The 21,266-nt window shown below is 35.7% G+C and overlaps 1 protein-coding gene across 32 annotated transcripts in view; it reads right to left on the bottom strand.

Annotated features, from left to right (window-relative positions):
• LOC106871424 (poly(rC)-binding protein 3) overlaps window positions 1–21,266 on the bottom strand; it is a 488,151-nt gene that overhangs the window by 367,731 nt on the left and 99,154 nt on the right. Inside the window, exon 1 of one of the 32 annotated variants that reach the window (XM_052973811.2) lies at window positions 882–992. The exons of 30 other annotated variants lie outside the window; for them this stretch is intronic. The gene's annotated coding sequence lies outside the window, so the exon portion shown is untranslated. Of the gene's footprint in view, window positions 1–881; window positions 993–21,266 lie in introns of those variants that run through there. One more of the 32 variants, XM_052973813.2, reaches the window with a different exon arrangement.

The raw sequence follows: 21,266 nt of genomic DNA, 5'->3' as shown, positions 1-21,266 counted from the left end.
TACTTTAAAGCAAAATATACTTTTTAGTAAGTTTCAGTAAATAGAATTAACATAAAATTATATGTAAAGTATTTGCGTGGAATTAAATTGTTTTGGCATATTTCAACACATGCCAAATGAATGATATTGTTGTATTAGATCATTTTTAATTTGGGTATATTTGAAAATTTAAGGAAACGCCATTCCCATGTGTTCTCACAGCACCATACTTGTGTGTGTGTGTGTGTGTGTCCCTCCCTCCTCCCTCCATCCATCTATTTATCTATCTATCTATTTATCTATCTATCTATCTATTATGCACATCTATGTAAGTTCTACCAATTATTAATGATAAATATATATAACAGATTGACTCTTTAAAAAAGAGAGTTTATGATTGTGATAAAATAATGAAAATAATATTTACTAAGCAAGTGAGCACTATTATACAAAGAAATATTTAGACGTAAAATATCATAAAAATTATTACAGTTGGGAATCAAATCTGGAAATATTATCAAGTGGCTAACAGAAAACCGCCTGGAGGGCGGGCTTTCTGCTAGTATATAATATATATATATATATATATATATATATATATATATATATATATATATATATATATATATATATATATATATATATATATATATATATGTCTTATGTATTAATGTGTCTGCATACAAGTGTTTTTATATGTATATGTAAATGCAGATTGATATATACATGATATTTGTATGAATGTATACATACACACACACACACCAATACATATGTACACCCACATATCTGCATGATGCATAATAAATATAACATTTTGTAAAATAATTGTAATATCTATGATTTTACTTTCATGCATAATTACTTGTCACCAGAATATTAAAGAAAGTTCCATAATATACCTTAAAAAAACAACCAGTATTGTTTCCCTGTTTTCAACTACTCTTCCATATTGCACAATTTTCCATTGAATATATAAGATGTGTGTTGTTTAAAATCATATGATTAATGTCATTATATTTAAAAAGTGTTACTGTATTAATGGTGATTAATTTAAAAGCTATATAAGATTTTATGCTCTGGTCATGTGGCAGAAGCTGTTAAACAAAACTGTGTGCATTGAGAGGATATAACAGGACTTAAGCTTATATTTGATCAATAACAATATATACTTTTTGTGTAAGTAGATGAGTTGATCTTAGAACCAGCTGTACAAAAATACTTGGTATCCCCTGCGGCTAATTCATCCGTGTAAGCTTTTCAGTTTCCAAGATAAATACAGTACAGGTTTATAATGACAGCACTAAGTTGAAGATACAAAGAAAAATATAATCCTAATTTATAAAGTCATGTTAAAGCATCAAAGATTGCTTAATTGAAAATAATACAGTATATAACTGAATTTTTTTTATAATAGCCTGCAGGTATGATAATGCCAGATTAATTTCTCAATTATCAAAAATGTACTTTCTTCACAAGCACAATGTATGTGATAAAAAAGAAATGTATATTTAAAATCTGAAGAAAAAATAAATATTTAGGTAAAAGCAGAAAAACAAATTTCACATATAGTTCATACCTTTATTTAATATTTGGCAAAGCAACAGTGTTTCATCTTGTAACTGTAATATAGTATTAGGCATTTTATAGGTTTAAAAGCCAATACTGTATTTCACCATGTTTAAGAGTGCTATAATATATGTAGTATATTACAGTTTCAAAATAAAATGATATTACCTTGCCAGTCATATGTACCAGTTGGCACGAATGTGCTTAATATGCAAAATGGTCTATCCAATTATATTACAGAAGAGAAGAAGAAGAAGAAGAAGAAGAAGAAGAAGAAGAAGAAGAAGAAGAAGAAGAAGAAGAAGAAGAAGAAGAAGAAGAAGAAGAAGAAGAAGAAGAAGAAGATGAAAAAGGAGGAGGAGGAGGAAGAGGAGGAGGGAGGTGGAAGCAGTAGCAGTGGAGGTGACAATGATAATTACTTCTTATAGTGATATTGAGAGCCACAAATATATTAAAGGCAACCAAATTAAATTGTATCCCTTATATAATTACTAGTACTATTTGAAGAAACAAATGTGAGGTAGAGTTCAGTAGGAATTGAAATGAGAATATAATAAGGTTGAAACTAGACACTTTAACACATTTAATGTGATATATTATACAGATTCTTCTGACACAAAGACACCAATATAAGGAAATCAGTAAAAATAAAATCAGGCTTACTGATTACTCACAAAAAATACTAAAAATATTGATACATGCACTCACAAACAAAATATAAACAGTAATAAAGGTACTGAATGTGACGAAAGATTTGCTCATGTTGATTGTCTTGATCTACGTAATACAATAGTTGATAAAAATATGGCTTGATTTATGTGCAGAATTAACACATCATTTTAATTCTCCATTTATCCTAGTGTTTCATGCCATACTCTGATATCTTCAGATATGAGCTTTGAATTTACTAATTGAACAGGAGCATAAATGTAATTGCATGGATTATACGATCCACAGCAATTATCACTGGTTGATCTAGTTAACCGAGTTGATTTACTATAGAGTACTTAAAGGGTACTCAACTCTTTTTTACTATCCCTATTCATTTGTGTAGTGATATATACATATGTGTATGCATGCATGCATACAAATGCTCATAAATACATACATACATACATACATACATACATACACACATACATGACAGGTTTCTTTTAGTTTCTATCTACTAAATCTACTGACAAAGCTTTGATTAGGCTAAGGCTACAGTAGAAGACACTTGCACAAGGTGCCACACAGCGGGACTGAACCTGGAATCATATAATTGAGAAGTATTATCAGCTTCCTACTTTAGCATCTATTTTCTAAGCTAGCATGGGTTGGATGGTTTGACAGGAACCAGCAAGTTGCAGAACACAGCCAAGTTCCAGCATGAGCTTTGACATGTTTTCTACAGGTGGATGCCCTTTCGAACACCAACTAACTTTTAGTATGTACTGGGTGCTTTCTCGAAAGGAAAGATCCCATGACTAAGTGGGGGTAGAATTAATGAGAGTGGAGAGGTAATTATGTGTGCGTGTGTGTGTATGCATATATATATATGCATAAATATATGTCTATACATATATAGACACACACACACACACACACACATATATATGGGGGCAACCAGATCGAATCATCTCAAGTGTAACTACCCAAAAGGGTCGTGACTTCTGGAACTTGACTGAGGAAAGAAAGCCATGAATGTCTCATCTTTTTTTGCCTGTCCTTCTAATTGTTGTTTCTCCTGTCCACCTTTGTATCGTCTAAATGTCTGAAGGTTTTAATGTCCTCTATTGCGTTTTTGTTCCATTTTTATATATATATATATATATACATAGTGGCGTACATACACCCTTGTGCTCACCTTATAGTAGGTATGTATCTAAATTTTATTCCCCCCTCATTTTTCTTCCTTTTCTCGCTTCCCCTCTCTCACATTTCTTGGCCCTCTCTTTCTTTAACTCCCACTATTTCCCACTCATTTATCTCCCTGTACCTTTCTCTTTGGCTCTGATTTTTTTCTAATCCTTCAATCCTGCTGCTCCCTACACATCTCTCCTCCTTCTACATGACCGGTGTCCGGCCAGCCATGATCTTTCTTTCTTGGCCTGACTGCCGACTGCCAACACCTCTTATGTCTGTCTCCTATGTTCCTATATATAGGGGAAGAATTCACAAAAAAACAAAAGACGAATACAGGTGGTGTAGACAACAAACAGATGTATTAGATTAACACTCGGGAAGTGAAAAAGTCCTTAACATTTCGAGCATACACTCTTCCACAGAAAGGAACACAGAAAGAAACAAGGAGAGAAAATAAAGAATGTGTAGTGGCTAGTGATCTATCATAGCAAATGCCGGACAGTGGGGTCACACAGGAGAGCTAGGGAGAAGGGGAGATAAAGTAGTGGTGATCCCCAAAAGAAGGTGCGCGTGTGTTTGTGTGTATAAGAGAATATGGATGTGGGGTATGTGAGTAGGCTGAGGGTGTATATATATATATATATATATAATAATAATAATATTATTAGGGACAAAATCCAAAATTACAGGTAAAAAACTCAATTAAAATCAATTTATAAAAATTAAAATTAAATTGAGCCTTATAGATAAAGTATATATAAAATATATAGTTTTAGGGAAAATAACCAATTTTCAAGAACTCATCGATGAAAATCCACTATCACATATAGAAAAATTAATAATTAAAAGCACAATAAATGAGTATAATATAAAGTAAAGTAAATATCATAAGATAAATATAATAAAAAGATTACATGTGTTTCATAACCAATTTTCAAATAGAAAAGAAATTTAAATCGATTATATATATATATGTATGTATATATATATATATATATATATATATATATATATATATATATATATATATATATATATATGTATGTATATATATATATATCATCATCATCATCATCGTTTAACGTCCGCTTTCCATGCTAGCATGGGTTGGACGATTTGACTGAGGACTGGTGAAACCGGATGGCAACACCAGGCTCCAATCTAATTTGGCAGAGTTTCTACAGCTGGATGCCCTTCCTAACGCCAACCACTCAGAGAGTGTAGTGGGTGCTTTTACGTTTCACCCGCACGAAAACGGCCACGCTTGAAATGGTGTCTTTTATGTGCCACCCGCACAAGCCAGTCCAGTGTCACTGGCAACGATCTCACTCGAAAATCCTACGGGAGCCAGTCAGGCGGTACTGGCAACGGCCACGCTCAAAATGGTGCATCTCATGTGCCACCCGCACAAGAGCCAGTCCAGGGGCACTGGCAACGATCTTACTTAGCTTGCCGGGTCTTGTCACGCACAGCACATATGCATATATACACATCTGTATACATGTGTGTGTATATATATGTGGGGGGTATATATATGTTTGTATGCATATATACATACATGTTCATATATACATACACATACGTGTGTGTGTGTGTGTGTGTGTGTGTGTGTGTGTGTGTTGAGGTGCAGAGCCCAGTGGTTAGGGTGCTGCATTCATGATTGTAGGATTGTGGTTGCAACTCTTTGACTGGGCAATGCATTGCATTTTCTTTTATCAAAGCATTTAATTTCATGTTGCTCAAGTGAAGAAGAAGGAGGAGGAGAAGATTGGACATGTCAATGGTTTGGAAGTTTGAAAAGACAAAAGCTGAGATTTCTTTTATTTCATTTAGCTAGAGTTGCTAATGTGAAACAAATTTTTCATTAAATTATTTATAATAGAAATTGCTGAAAATTTTCTTTAGGCAAAGGTGACTTCAAAGTTGAGTGAATGTCACTAAGCATGATAGTTGTAAATCAAGAGAATTTTGAATCCTTTTGATACTAACCTGCCTGAGACAGTCCTACGATACAGTTCTATGATACAAATTTCCTGTTTTAAGTGATCTAACTTATAAAACTTTATTCCAAATTTCTTTTTATTCTTTCATTCTTTTATACATTTCAGCCCAAAGGCTGTGTCCATGCTGGAGAATCTCCAGTGTAATCACCTTTTCATTGGCCATTCTTATGCAACTAGATTTTGGTGAAAGAGACAGTTTGATACTGCTGCCCTCTTTTGAGTTTCTTGCCAAGATATATATTCATATGGGACGCTGGACAGCAGGAGATCAAGAAGTTTCTTGAAAACATCTACTCTTGTTCCATGAAAACCCCTCATATGTTTTGGCAAGGCATTAAATAACTTTGGGCCCTTGAATCCCAAGCTGCTGCATTACATGGTCCTTACTCTAGACAGGATAGCTGGGACCTTTGGAATAGTGCAGTTAATTTATGTTCCAAACACCAGCTTAATAATAACAAAGTTATTTTACTAAATTCTTCATCATTTTCAAATTTAATTTTAAAAATAGGGAGGGGATTTCAAGAGAAATATGGTAATGAAAGACTTTAAAAAATAGACCACCTCATGAATTTACTAAAGTAATGTTTTTTCAGAAATGGACTAAGCTAATTTTAAAGCAAATATGCTTTTATTATATAGTATTGTTAACTGTTGATTACCAACTATTTGCAGTATCACATTCAAGTAACTGGTTTAAAGCATATCTATAATCTATTTAACCTTTCCTGTAATTAAGGTCATTGATTTCTGAAATATTTATCACAGGTATTTACTCTGTTTAAATGAATTACTATATTATGTCATTAACAAGACAAATAATTTGTATTGTATAAATAAAAGAAAACGTTCTAATTTATCACAGATTCAATTGAAATAAAAGAATGTTAGATTAATTTGCACATTCAATAAAGTTTCATATATGGACACAGACCAAGTAGTAATATAGATCCTAAAATTAAGCTATTATGCCCTTGAAGTAATTGAGATTAAATCATTCTCATGCAATATTTTTGTATCTCTGTCTGTTTCTCTCTCTCTCTCTCTCTCTCTCTCTCTCTCTCTCTCTCTCTCTCTCTCTCTCTCTTCATACACACATGCATAAATATATACTTGATCAATAGTCATAATCGCACAAGTAACCATCAGAGAGTATACAATATTGAATGTGCGTGGGTATGTGTGTGTATATATTTATATTGTCAAGCAGTTCATACACATGCATACAAACACACACACACACATGTATCTACTTTTGTTGAGTCTGTTTCTTGCTGCTCTTAGTTTCATTTGTGGATGCACAGGGTATTCAGATAAGTTGTAAAAATATTATTAATCTTTATAATATATTGAGTACTCAGTCAACACTGAATAGATATGGATCTATATGTATGTATGTATGTATGTATGTATACTCATATATCTGTCAGTAGAGTGGATATATTATCCAAAATGTATAGTATTAAATACCCATCATGGGTGATCTTACCAATCAGTTTGACGTAAAGAATACAATGAAATGTTAGGTAACAATCTGATTATATAACTTTACGCTCATCAGAGTTAACTGATATGGAAGGAAATATGGCGACTCTTCTCTATTGTCAGAGGTGGATTGGCAGAACCAGTCAGCGGCTACTGTGAAAAGGTGTTGAAACGAAGAACGGGCCAGGGGATTAGGTTAGGAGTTATGTCCCTTGGTTGGGTATACTGTGAAGCCAGCAAGAGTTATCTTGAAGTGGGAAAAGTGTGTATTAGTAATGTGCTGCCCCTGCAGGGATGGGATGTGTGGTATATGTAGTGATGCCATATGTACAATTTTTCCAGGGATGTAGGTATATATAGCTATGTTCGTTGGTCAGTTTTCTTTCTGTAATGGATAAAGTCATGCGGGTGTCTTATGTTAGTGTGCATAAGACACACCCACAACTTTATCCTTTACAGAAGAAAACAGACCAACAAGCATAGCTATATATACCTACACCCACAGAAAAATTTATACATATGATACTGCTACACATAACACACACCCTGTATCACACATCTCATCCCTGCAGGGGCACCACATTAATAATACACACTTTCCCCACTTCAAGATAACCTTTGCTGGCTTTACAGTATACCCAACCGAGGGACATAACTCCTAATCTAATCCCCTGACCCCTTTTCCGTTTCACCACCTTTTTCACAGCAGCCGCTGACCAGTTGTGCCAATCCACCTCCGAAAATAGAGAGCAGTCGCCCTTCCATATTCCCTTCCATATAGACTAACTCTGATGAGTGTATAGTTATATAATCAGATTGTTACCTAACACATTGTATTCTTTATGTGAAACCAATTGAGAAGATCAGCCACGATTGCTATTTAATACTATATTTTTCCGATAATATATATATACATATATATATATACATGTATGTATATATATGTATGCATACATACAATATATATATATATATATATATATATATATATATACATATACATACATACACACAATATATATATATATATATATATATATATATATATATATATATATATATATATATATATAATAATAATATTAGGGACAAAATCCAAAATTACAGGTAAAAAAACTCAATTAAAATCAATTTATAAAAAATTAAAATTAAATTGAGCCTTATAGATAAAGTATATATAAAATATATAGTTTTAGGGAAAATAACCAATTTTCAAGAACTCATCGATGAAAATCCACTATCACATATAGAAAAATTAATAATTAAAAGCACAATAAATTAGTATAATATATTGTGCTTTTAATTATTAATTTTTCTATATGTGATAGTGGATTTTCATCGATGAGTTCTTGAAAATTGGTTATTTTACCTAAAACCATATATTTTATATATATATATATATATGTATATATATATATATATAATCATCATCATCATCATCATCGTTTAACGTCCGCTTTCCATGCTAGCATGGGTTGGACGATTTGACTGAGGACTGGTGAAACCGGATGGCAACACCAGGCTCCAATCTAAATTTGGCAGAGTTTCTACAGCTGGATGCCCTTCTTAACGCCAACCACTCAGAGAGTGTAGATATATATATATATATATATATATATATATATATATATATATATATATATATATATATATATATATATATATATATATATATATATATATATATGTATATATATTTATAGGTTGTGCCAGTCATCTGCAGTGATGCATTGTGTACAGATGTGAAGAGCATGCTGTGCAATTTACCTTTTTGAAGATAACCAAGAGCATGGAGCTTTGTTGATGTAATTAATTCAACGGCAAATGTCCATCTCTCATACTGTAGCATTTCAACACCTAGAATAAAGCCACCCATCTCCACCTTCCCCACTGAAATACTTCTTTTCCAAAATGGGAAATTTTCCCCCCTTTTCTGTTTTCCCTGTTCTTTTCTGTTTTGCAAGTTACATGGCTACCTCCCTCATGCTGGTGGCATAAGAAAGAACCCAGTGCACTCTGTTAAATGGTTGGCATTAAGAAGGGCATCCAACCATAGAAGCTGTGCCAAAGGTGACATTATAGCTCAACACAGCTCTGCAGCTCTCTAGTTTCCTGTCACATCATCCAACTCTTGCCAGCAAGGAAAGTAGACATTAAATGATAATGACATATATTCATGACAGAAGATGTGTTAGTTCTGTAAACCTTACTTATATGCTGTAGAAAGCAACAACATGTAGTATTCATCATGAAAAAGCATCTCATATAGACATACAATGCTAAAAAACAAAGACATGTTTGGAGGAAAAGGATAACTATGGACAACCGCTATGACACCTCTAGCTCCTTATTCAGATTAAATATTCACATTTATCATTTATACCAATAATAAATGGTACACTTGGTTTTGTGAGTAAATGCCAAAGTGACAATCTCAATAAGAAATTAACCAACTAACATGCACATTACAAATATAAGTGGAACAGTAAAAATATGCAACACTTTCCTCAAATTTAAATGTGACATTGTTTTTGTTATCTACATTCCAATGATGGAACTTTACATCTTTGTTAGAAACCAGTGAAGAGGAAGCCTTTGAATAAGTAAAAACAGAAGAGAACATACATAAACACAGATGTACTCATATACACATACTCAGACAAACACCGCTAAGCACAAACACACACACAAACAAAAATTCACATTTTTATGTCAATAAAACCTACTATACATCAAAGAGTGAAAGAATAACAAGCAACTGGATAAACTTGCATAAACTGAACGCCTCTGTGTGTGTGTGTGTGTGTGTGTGTGTGTGTGTGTGTGTGTGTGTGTGTGTGTGTGTGTCCATATGTATGTGAAGTGTGTGTATCAAAAACAATATATATACACACAATGTGTGTATGTGGGAACTTTGGATCAATGAGTACAATCAAGGTGCCAACAGGAAACCTTTGAAAGTTTGAATTACAAAGGAGTAAGACTATTCCAATTGTATTTTCTTGAAGTTTGTTCCACATGCTAATAGCAGGAGAGAAAAAGATCATATTCTGTATTAGCCTGTAACATTGTCCACTTTAACAAGTTTTGTATAGCAGAGACAGCATCCTTGTAGATCTGATGGGTGATAATTTTTGTCTATCTGACATAAATATACATTTTTCATGACACCAGCACCAGTGAGGCCACAATACAGCTTGATAGACTAAGGCCCCTTCAGTTGAAGAGGATTACTGTAGAGATGAGAGTATCTTTTTGCTAGGAGATGAGGAGAGAGAAGAGGCCAGAACAGAACAAGTTTCTTGCTGTATAGGAGCTATAAGGTAACTAATATTACAGAAGAGAGAGTGGGAGTGACAGATATAGCTAGAAAGAGATAGAATAGTGATGAGGTGCTAGGTTGCCTCCTTAAAGTATGGAGTGAGTAGAGATGGAACAATTAGTGTTGGTAGGTAAGATTTGCAAGAGTGTATGGGAGAGTGAGAGATAGTTAGGGATGGGAAATTAGATGAGGGGAAAATTTATTGAATGAAGAACAAGTGCTAGATGATAAGTAGGAAAGATAGGGAAAAGTAGGTAACAAGGGAAGAGATTAATATGGTTGTGAGGTGCACGTAGTGAATGATGAATAAGGAATACCAAGGATACACATGACCTGGGAGGAGAGAGAAATAACATGAGGTTGGTTAGGTTGCAAGATTATGAAGAGAAGCAGATATAGTGCACGGGGAAGTGGGAGACATATGGAGAAAGAGCAAAACTGTGAAAATGTGAACTGTGCATGGAATGGCATAAAGGATTGATATCAAGTGAAATGAATCTGGGTAGTGCGAAGGCTAAATTGTATCAAGGAAAAGCTGGGAAAATATGCAGTTCTGATCACATTTAGTTACAGCAGCAGAATATTGCAATTAGAGTGATGATGGCTAGCAAAGAGGTTTTGAGGAGAAAATTGGGCAAGGGACCCAGTTATGAGCATATACACACATTGTGCTTCCAGAAACAGTTTCACTGAGATGGGCAGGTCTTCTCAAAAACCTCATATCATCAGTCATCCTAATGCTTTGTCATCTGCTCCATGAGGTTTGAGCTCCTGAGATTAGTTGCCACCCTTTTGTCCCATGATTTCCTGGGTGTCCTTCATCCACACACTCTACCTACATTAACTGATTGTCACTTATTTGTGCAGCTGTGCTTATCCATATGCATCACATGTCCATACTAGAGCAATCTTCTTTCTTACATGTCTGACTCCTCATATGCCCAGTTTTTCTCTCAACAGATTTGTACTTTGTTGTCCATATACACTTATATCCAATTAAACATGCAAGTTTATTTATTTCTAATTACTTCCTCTGCATTGAAAACCGATGCTTCACTATCGTCATACAATATTGCAGTTCTAACACAAGCATCATATAATCTGCCCTCAACTCTGAGGGGAAAGACCTTTGTTTCCAGCAGCAGTAGTGGTTCTTCTAACCCTTTCTTACCCTGGCTATTATACTTCCAGAGCAGTCAAAGCCTTGTGAGAGGATTTTATAGACAGAAACTGAAAGAAGCTTGTTATATATGTATGTATGGATGTACATATGCATACATGTATAGGAGCACTCCATCAGTTATGACGACGAGGGTCCCAGCTGATACGATCAATGGAACAGCTTGCACGTCATTCCACAGACACATGTACCCTTAACTTAGTTCTCAGGGAGATTCAGCATGACACAGAGTGTGACAAGGCTGGCCTTTTGAAATACGGGTACTACTCATTTTTGCCAGCTGAGTGGACTGCAGCAATGTGAAATAAGTTGTCTTGCTCAAGGACACAATACGTTGCCAGCAATTGAACTTACAACCTTATAATCGTGAGTCGAATGCCCTAACTAAGCCATGCACCTTCACCATACATGTATACCTATGTTTGCATCTATCTATATATTTACATGTATGTCTGAGCGCAGGAGTGGCCGTGTGGTAAATAGCTTGCTTACCAACAACATGGTTCCGGGTTCATTCCCACTGCGTGGCACCGTGGGCAAGTGTCTTCTACTATAGCCTCGGGCCAACCAATGTCTTGTGAGTGGATTTGGTAGATGGAAACTGAAGGAAGTCCGTCATATATATGTATTTATATATATGTATGTGTGTGTATATGTTTGTGTGTCTGTGTTTGTCCCCCCACCATTGCTTGACAACTGATGGTGGTATGTTTACGTCCCCGTAACTTAGTGGTTCAGCAAAAGAGAACGATAGAATAAGTACTAGGCTTCCAAAGAATAAGTCCTGGGGTCAATTTGTTCGACTAAAGGCGGTGCGCCGGCATGGCCACAGTCAAATGACTGAAACAAGTAAAAGAGTATGTATATACATACAAATGTGTGTGTGTGTGTGTGTGTGTGTGTGTGTGTGTGTGTGTGTGTGTGTGTGTGTGTGTGTTTTATGCCAGAAGTGTAAGGGATGACTTGCCTATAAAATCTGCTAACTATAATCATATAGTACTTTCTCTTTTTCAGTCCACCTTTTCATCTCATTCTCATTATTACATTCATGGGAATAAGGCAATTTTCTGCTCTCACAAAACAGATCTTTTGTGGACCAATTCTTTTTACTCCCTATTTGTTGTGGATAATTAGACTTCACTGTAGCTGTTGGATTTACCCTCAATTTAAGATACGTGGAAAGAAGCTATCAAGTAGAACTGAGGACACTAATGCAAAATGGAACTGTAAAAGGATTACGCTGCATATTAAGCTTGATGTTTTAAAAAGACACCATGAGGGAGAAAAACTAAGTTATATTGCCAAAACATTAAATCTTGCAACATCTACATTGGGGACAATACATGACAACAGAGAAAACTATGTCAGGTGCTCAAGAAGCTACTCTGTTCACTGCACAGATCTTATTTTTCCATAGACCTAATGTAACATTTAAAATGGATTGACTTGAATATATAGATCAAGAATCAGAATCGGTGTAATGTGCCAATAAACACATTGGTAATTTCTGCTGGCAGAAGGGAATTACCTCGGTGAACTGCAACTATAAGTTTTCCTCCACTTTCTTGAAACTGTATAGAAATAAAAATAAATTTAAAAGCAATAGATAATAACAAGTGTAATAGTTTGCTTTAGGGTGATTTGAAACATCGAAGATTGGTTTTGATACTGCAGCCTGTTTGACTATTCTAAAATAGCACTTTTTTTTTTTTTAATCTTTCCATTATTTGCATGGGCTTGTCTAAGGCTGGTCCATATTGACTATATATATTTGCTCTTTTATAAAAATTATTTTTCTTTTTGTCCATGTCGTGACATTTGTATGTAAGTTTACCCTGACAAGGGGGTCATCACCAGTTTGCACTCGTGTTGTCATATTTTGAAGAAGCGTGTGAGTAGAAATACATTGTAGAAAATTGTTGAAGAATTGTTGTTATATTGTTACCGTTTTATTTGAATTGTTTTGTTGTTGAAAGCCATTGCTGTAGTGGTTTAAAATGACTACCAGCTACGCAGCTGCAGCTGGCAGCGGCTGGCCGACCAGCGACATGGGAATGAGAGAAGTGAATGTGAAAATGGAAAATTTGAAGAGAGATTTTAAATATTTGAAGAAAGAAGGAGACTGTCTGCTGGTTAACCCAACCAAAGAAATAATGGAGGAAGTCGAGAGAAAAATTATTACATATAAAACGTTGAATATTGGCTCCAAGAAAATCGAAATTGCAGAGACAGAAGTGATTGAGAATTGTTAGAAAGAAATTACGGAGGAAGTGGTACTATTTATGAGAGGAAGGAAATACGGAACAGTGAAGGTTTATTTCAAGACGGAGGAAGGAGCAAAGAAGTACTCTACCATGCCTTTGAGAACGGAAGAGTGGGCCCTTTTACCAGTATATTGTGGTAGAAGGGTGGTGAGAGTGAGAATTGGTAGAATACCGCTAGAAATAGACATGGAATGGTTGGTAGCAGCGGTGATTTACAAATGTCAAAAGAAATCAAATGGTGGGGTTTTGGGGTAGAAATTCTAACCCACATTACCCCACCGGACCTACATAACATTGCAGAGGAATTAGTGCTCCCCGATGACACTTGACTGCGGATTGTGGTGGAGGGAAGGCAACCCGTATGCTACAAATGCGGAAGTAGAGGACACATGCAAGCAGCGTGTCCTTGAAGAGAGATAATTGTAGAAGAAAACGAAGTAGAAGAAACAAAGGTCTGTGAGGAGGAAATGGTGGAGACCAAACAGGAGGATGTAGAAGAAAAGCAGGAAGAGACCGAGGAGCATGGAGAAAAAAACCTATGCGGACTGAATCGCCGCCAAAGTCCCCAAAAAGAAAGAAAGGGGGAAAGAAAAAAAAGATGATGGAAGATGGAAATTATAGCGAGGAACAGAAAGTAACTGAGATCAGAACCCAAGACACAAAGCAGGAAAAACATTTGACAAGACAGGAGAAGTGGGTAAATTGGTGGACTGCGATGATGGAACAGAAGGAAAAGGCGAAGTCGGAAGGAAAAATAATCGGAAAGGCAGATTTTTAAATATTAGAACAATACTTTTCTACAGTAAGGATTCAGAAGCGGAAAAAACAATAGCTAAAATAAAAGGATTGGTAAGGCTGAAATTAGAACCCGGAACGTTTGATGAAGAAACAAAAGCAATAGTGGTGGAGAATGTATAGCGAAGAAACTGCGAGAAACGAACAGATTTAATTTCCACTGAAGTGGATTGTATGTGGGCTACAACACTTTGCCAAGCATCGTAACAACGGAGGAGTTGAGGCTACATATAATCATAAATGAACCATAAAAGAAACTGAATAAGAACTGTATAAGAAAACTGTTAAATGAAACTGCAAGCTTTGGGGGACTCGTAAGCCATTCGATCATCATATTGTAAGTTACTCGTTTCATTTCATCATTCACTTTATGTATCCCACGTTTTGTATTGTATTGTCTGTCCTTGTAATGTCCCCCCTCTTTGTAATGACGCCTTCATGCCTATAATAAAGATTTCACCAGTTTGCACTCTATTGTGTTTAGAATACAGTGGTGTACCCCCGAAATGGCCATAGGTGTTGATTTTACTGATTGATACCTGCTGGGTGCTGTAATTGCATTTTGACCCATGTGTTGTGAACTTTTGGACATGGTGAGTGGAATTAAATTTTACATGTTTCACCTGCTGATACCTGCTGGGTGCCTGTCATTCACTCTTGTATATACCTAACTGGTGCGGACTTGCCTATTGGTGTCTACTGTTTTTTAGTTGTAAAATATGCCCGAGGGAGATGAAGAACTTTGTGCTCTAACTCTAAATGGTGTTAAATCATTTCTGTCCTTGATTTTTAACCGATGGACTACATTATGGTACCTCATTTCTTTATTTTATTTTACTTTATTTTATATACACCTATATTATATTATATATTTGAAATTTTTATTCTTTTTATTCGTATTAATTTTAACTTCTATGAAATGATATTTATGTGTATTGTATTATACATTTAACTCAATTTTTTTCATTTGTATGTTATCGGTTGAAACAATATATTCGTGTATAAAATTTTATACTATATGTTCTATTTCTTTGCATCTTACTTTTTATATATTTCTTATTCTTTTATTTATTATTTCTTCTTACATTATTTTTCTTACGTTATATCTTCTTATTCCTTATGTTTGTTGGATTATGTTGTATATCTTATACATGTTCATTGAGCGGGTGTGATACGTTGAGTCATTAACCCAGTGTTTTTATTCTATAACTAATATTTTACTCTTGTCTCAATTATTCTGAGCACTTCTCTTTGCAGCCCCGTATAAAATCTATTAGCTTCTGAATAAGAAACCATTAATATTACGTGTATATATATATATATATATATATATATATATATGCATACATACATACTGTTGTGGAGGTCGTTAGCCAATACAATACAAAGTTCTGGAACTCACAAGAACATTCACAAGGCATCTTGATTTTTGGTTTATGTTATTATTAAAGTCTTGAGTTTTACAATTGGAATAAACAGACCTCACACCTATCTGGAGTACCACTGTGTTTTCTTCCTTGCAAGTAAATGAGTGAAGTATATTGAACCACAGACAACACACCTATCTGGATTATTACTCTATTCTTTGTAAGTAAACTAGAGAAATACATTTTTTGAAGTGGACTTTTTACAATTGGATAAGAAAGACTATTCTTGTGGAGTGGACTTTTTACTTCGACACACAGATATAATTATTTGAAAGGTAAACAACCAGTTTTGCACATAAGCTTCATTTTAGATAAAACAATAATTTAACTATTTTTACATTGATAACAATGGCGAAACAAAGCAGTGAGCTGATAAAGTTACTCACACAACTTCAACTTCAGAGGGAACAAATGGAAGTACAGACGCAGTAGCATAGAGAAGATATGGGTGCTTTGAGAAGGCTGATTCAAGTTCAAATTTCTGAAAAAAAATTCCAGTCCAAGTTCCCGTATTCCAACTTCTACTACTATCTCACCATTTGTTGCTTTTGACTCAGCATATGAATTTTGGACTGATTACTGGTCAAAATTCTGCACCTGTATTGTGGCAAGTGCTGTGCCTGACCAGTGCAAAGCTCGAATTGTTTTTGACAAATCAAACCGTTGTCCTACAAAGAAGTCAAATGCAACTTTTGTGACAAGAAAGGACATTTGGAAGCTGTTTGTAAGAAGCAACCACAGCAATGGGAACATCATTCCAAACCTTCTGTGAAGAGAATCACAAATGCAGTGCTTGTCAAAGCAATCCTAAATGAATTTCCTGACAATATTTTAAGTTAGTTGTGCCAGTCACACTTCAGGACCAACAATTCATGATGGAACTTGACACTGCAACTACTGGAAGTTTTGTTTCTTTGCTGATCTGGAAACAACTAGGAAAACTGAAGCTGGATGATGTCAGACATCACTTCGAGTTTGCCAGCAAGCATGACCTACCCATGCTGGGAACTTTCATGGTCGAAACCAAGGATCCAATGACTGGTAAACAAAGCACAATTCCTTACAGTGTCACCAAGATCCCTGACCTGAACTAGCTGGGATGAAACGCTATCCAGATACTAGGAATTTCTGTAAACAATGCTCTTGAACTGAAATGCACAGAGACTCAAGACAAGAATAAGGGGGTGCAACAACATCACATTCTAAATCCTCTAACGAGCCTTATGCTTCCCTGCAATGACATTGCCACAATCTCTGTGACGAGTTTCCAGATCTTTTCAAAGAAGAATTGGGATGTCTTAAGGATTTCAAACTGGAAGTGAAATTCAAGTCTGATGTGAAGCCAGTTTTTTACCAGACTCAACCGGTTCCATTCACTCTTCGTGCTGACCTGGCCAAAGGTTACAAAGAAGGTATTGCAAAAGGAATCTGGAAGCAAGTCCAGTTCAACAAATATAGAATGCCAGTGGTACCGATTCGCAAAGCACATAATCCGAGCACTCTGAAGTCCAAGTTATGAATTTGTGGTGACTACTCAGTTGGCATCAACAATCAACTAGAAGAACACTGTCATCCAATGCCGCTCCCAGAGGAACTGATGCAGAAGCTAGGAGGTGGATGCAGTTATACAAAGATTGACATTGCTGATGTCTACAGCCAGATCAAACTGGCACTAGAGAGTCGATGAAGGCTAGCCCTCAGCACTCACCATGGAGTACTCCTGCAATAATGACTCCGGTCCGGAATCAAATCAGTGCCTGGTTACTTCCAGAGATCATGGAAAACCTGACCAGTGATCTGCTTGGAGTTTCTGTTTTCCAAGACGATGTGTTCATCATTAGGAAAGACACAAATGACCACTTGAGCAACCTGAGGCATCTGCTCTCTCTCATCTGAACGACAAAGGACTCAGATGTCATTGTGAAAAGTGCTTGTTCACACAAACCAGTGTGGAATATCTTGGCCACACCTTATCAGCCAAAGGAATCATGAAGAGATCCAAGGTTGAGGTAGTCATGAAGATGCCACTCCCTATAGACGTCTCAAGCTTAAAGTCTTTCTTAGGTTTAGTTCAGTTCTATGGAAAGTTTATCCCAAACCTGGCCACTATGGCCAAGCCACTTTACCATTTAGCTGAAAAGGCAACTCCTTGGAAGTGGAGAGATGGGGAGCAAAGATCATCCTCAGATCAAGTCTTTGTACATTTCAACCCAGACAAGCCTCTCGGACTGGCTTTTGATGCATCCAACGTTAGAATTGGAGCTGACTTGTTTCATTGCTATTCAGAAAAAAGTGAGCACCCAATTGCCAATGTGTCCAAGACTCTCACATCTTCAGAAAGAAACTACAGCCAATTCCACAAGGAAGCCCTATCCATTATCTTTTGCTTGCGGAAAATCTACCAGTATCTGTATGGACATCAGTTCATACTGGTGACTGATCATAAACCACTGACAGCACTGTTCAGCTCGAAGAAAGGGACACCACTTCTTGTAGCCAACCAACTAGCTCCATGGGCATTGTAGCTGAACCAGTTTGACTACACAATTGAGTGCCGGAAAACAACAGATCATGGCAATGCAGAGGCTCTTAGTCATTTACTGTTTGGAAATGACTTTAACAAGGAGGAAAGTGGTGAAGACATTGACATAGTGTGCACCATTAGAGTTCTCAATCTTCAAGTCAAACCTTTAGACGGAAACATCCTCCATCAAGAATCTGGGAAAGATCCAGATGCACTGTCTGTGAAGAGTGGTCACTGAAGCACACTAAGACCAATGATGAAGTCGAAAAGTTTTGGAAGATGTTGAAGTTATTCAGTATCTACCATGGATGCCACATCCATAGATCAAATGTTGTGATTCCACAGAGCCTACAGTCCAATATCCTAGATCTGCTGCATATCAGACACTTCAGCATGGAATATAGGAAGCAATTAGCAAGAACCACTGTCTACTGGTCTAATATTGATGTAGCTATTGAAATGGCTAGTTGACAATGTAATTCGTGTGGTGAATATTAAAATAAGCCATCCAAGCCTACAGTTCAACTATGGATGCTACCAGAGAAGCCATGGAGCCGCTTACACATAGATCATGCCATCAACTTCATGGGTACAAACTGGCTGATGATCACAGACAATTTCTCATGATATCCATGTATTCATCCAACATCATCCACATCCACTAGAGCCACTCTAGATCTGCTAGAAGAGGACTTTGCTAACTTCGGATATCCTCACACGCTGGTCACAGATAATGCATCAACTTTCCTTTCTGAAGAATTTCAGAGCTGGTGCAAAGAACATGGGATCACACACCTGACAGGTGCACCATACCATCCTGCTATTAACAGAGCAGCTGAACGTTTGGTGCAGTCTTTCAAGCAAGCACTGAGAAAGTTTTCTCTGTCCCCAAAATAAGCTCTTCAAGAGTTTTTGATGCACTATTGGAGAACACCGACATCCTGTGGACTCTCTCCAAGTGAACTCTTGATATCCCTATTTTCCCTCTCTGTTGGATTGACTATCTGTTGCCCTCTCCAGCACACATAGCTCAGGGCAAGCAATCCAAGGTGTCATCAAAGACGGAGATGACAACATACTCAGGAGGTGTCACTAAGGTAACCAAACAGTACAAGACTGATAATCCTGTATATGCACTGTACTATGGACTTCATTGTGACAAGCAGCCAGATGGATCATAGCAGTCATCATGAAGTCTTTGGGTACTCACTGTTTCAATGTCAAGGTTTTTCTTCATGACCCAGTATGGAAACAACACTGGGAGCAACTACGTCCATGCTACGCTTCTTCAGAGGAATGCAAATCTGGCGATGAGACTGAAAATATTTCTGAGCTTCCAACAGATCATCCAATGGAAATCCTAGAAGTGCCACAAACTCAGAGATGGACTAGACTACTTCTATCCAAAACTAAACCATTTGTACCATAGTATGAACTGAACAACGCTAGATGATCCAAAGGACCACCCAAGCCTAGAAAGGGATTTTGTTGTTGATTCTTCTAGCGTAGCATCAGTTTCAGTGGGGAAGTGTTGTGGAGATCACTAGCCAATAGAATTCAAAGTTCTGGAACTCGCAAGAACATTCACAAGGTGTCTCGATTTTTGGTTTACATTATTATTACAGTCTTGAGTTTAACAGTTGGAATAAACAGACTTCACACCTATCTGGAGTACCACTGTGTTTTCTTCTTTGCAAGTAAATGAGTGAAGTATATTGAACCACAGACAATGCATGTATCTGGATTATTTCTCTATTCTTTGTAAATAAACGAGAGAAATATAACACATACATACATATATATATATATATATATATATATATATATATATATATATCAACAGTGGATCATATATCCAAAACAAGAAGCATACTCTAAAAGTTAGAACAGTAACATATTTATAAGAGGTTAATTATATGGCTAGTCATATATCTACAAGGCTAAGCACTTTATGGGTTTGAAACCATTGGTCACTCAGTGACCAGCCATATAATCAACCCCCTGTAAATATATATGTATATATATATATATATATATATATATATATATATATATATATATATACGAGTAAAAATAAATACAAAAAAGGTTTTTTTTTTTGTATGATTGTGTATAGAGGAATATATTATTTTGTTTAAAAGAGTTCCAACACAAATAGATATATAGATATATACATACATATATATGTGTGTGTGTATATATGTATATATATATATATATATATATATATATATATATATATATATATATATATATCATCATCATCATCATCATCATGTCCGCTTTCCATGCTAGCATGGGTAGGACGATTTGACTGAGGACTGGTGAAACCGGATGGCAACACCAGGCTCCAATCTAATTTGGCAGAGTTTCTACAGCTGGATGCCCTTCCTAACGCCAACCACTCAGAGAGTGTAGTGGGTGCTTTTACGTGTCACCCGCATGAATATATATATATATATATATATAAAATTTATTAATAAGGGTAGAAATTGATATTAATCAATTAAAACCAGTGGTCTAGCATATTAAAAAAATCCGAAGATTAAAATTATATTACATACAAAAATGAGAGGAATCTCCAGCAAAAGTGGACTCCTATATGCTAGAAATAGATGCCGAATCATTTAACCACGAAAAATATGTTCTCAGTAAAAATTTAGCGACACAACAGACTGTAAAAGGGCAAGACGTTTTGTGTCTAGTTCTGGAAATTATATTTTATAAACCGACAGACTATGCTGATGATCCTGCAGATATTTACTTACGTAAATTTTAACAGGTGAAACCATGGTATGTAGGTTAATCGGTTTTTAAAAAATTTTATTTAGTATTTTTTCACTTGTCTTGCCCTTTTACAGTCTGTTGTG

This window comes from Octopus bimaculoides, chromosome 16 (genome assembly GCF_046866305.1).
Source record: "Octopus bimaculoides isolate indiv1 chromosome 16, ASM4686630v1, whole genome shotgun sequence".
NCBI lineage: Eukaryota > Metazoa > Mollusca > Cephalopoda > Octopoda > Octopodidae > Octopus > Octopus bimaculoides.
Note: the sequence above shows the minus strand (reverse complement) of the source record. Positions and strands in the feature narration are given on the sequence as shown.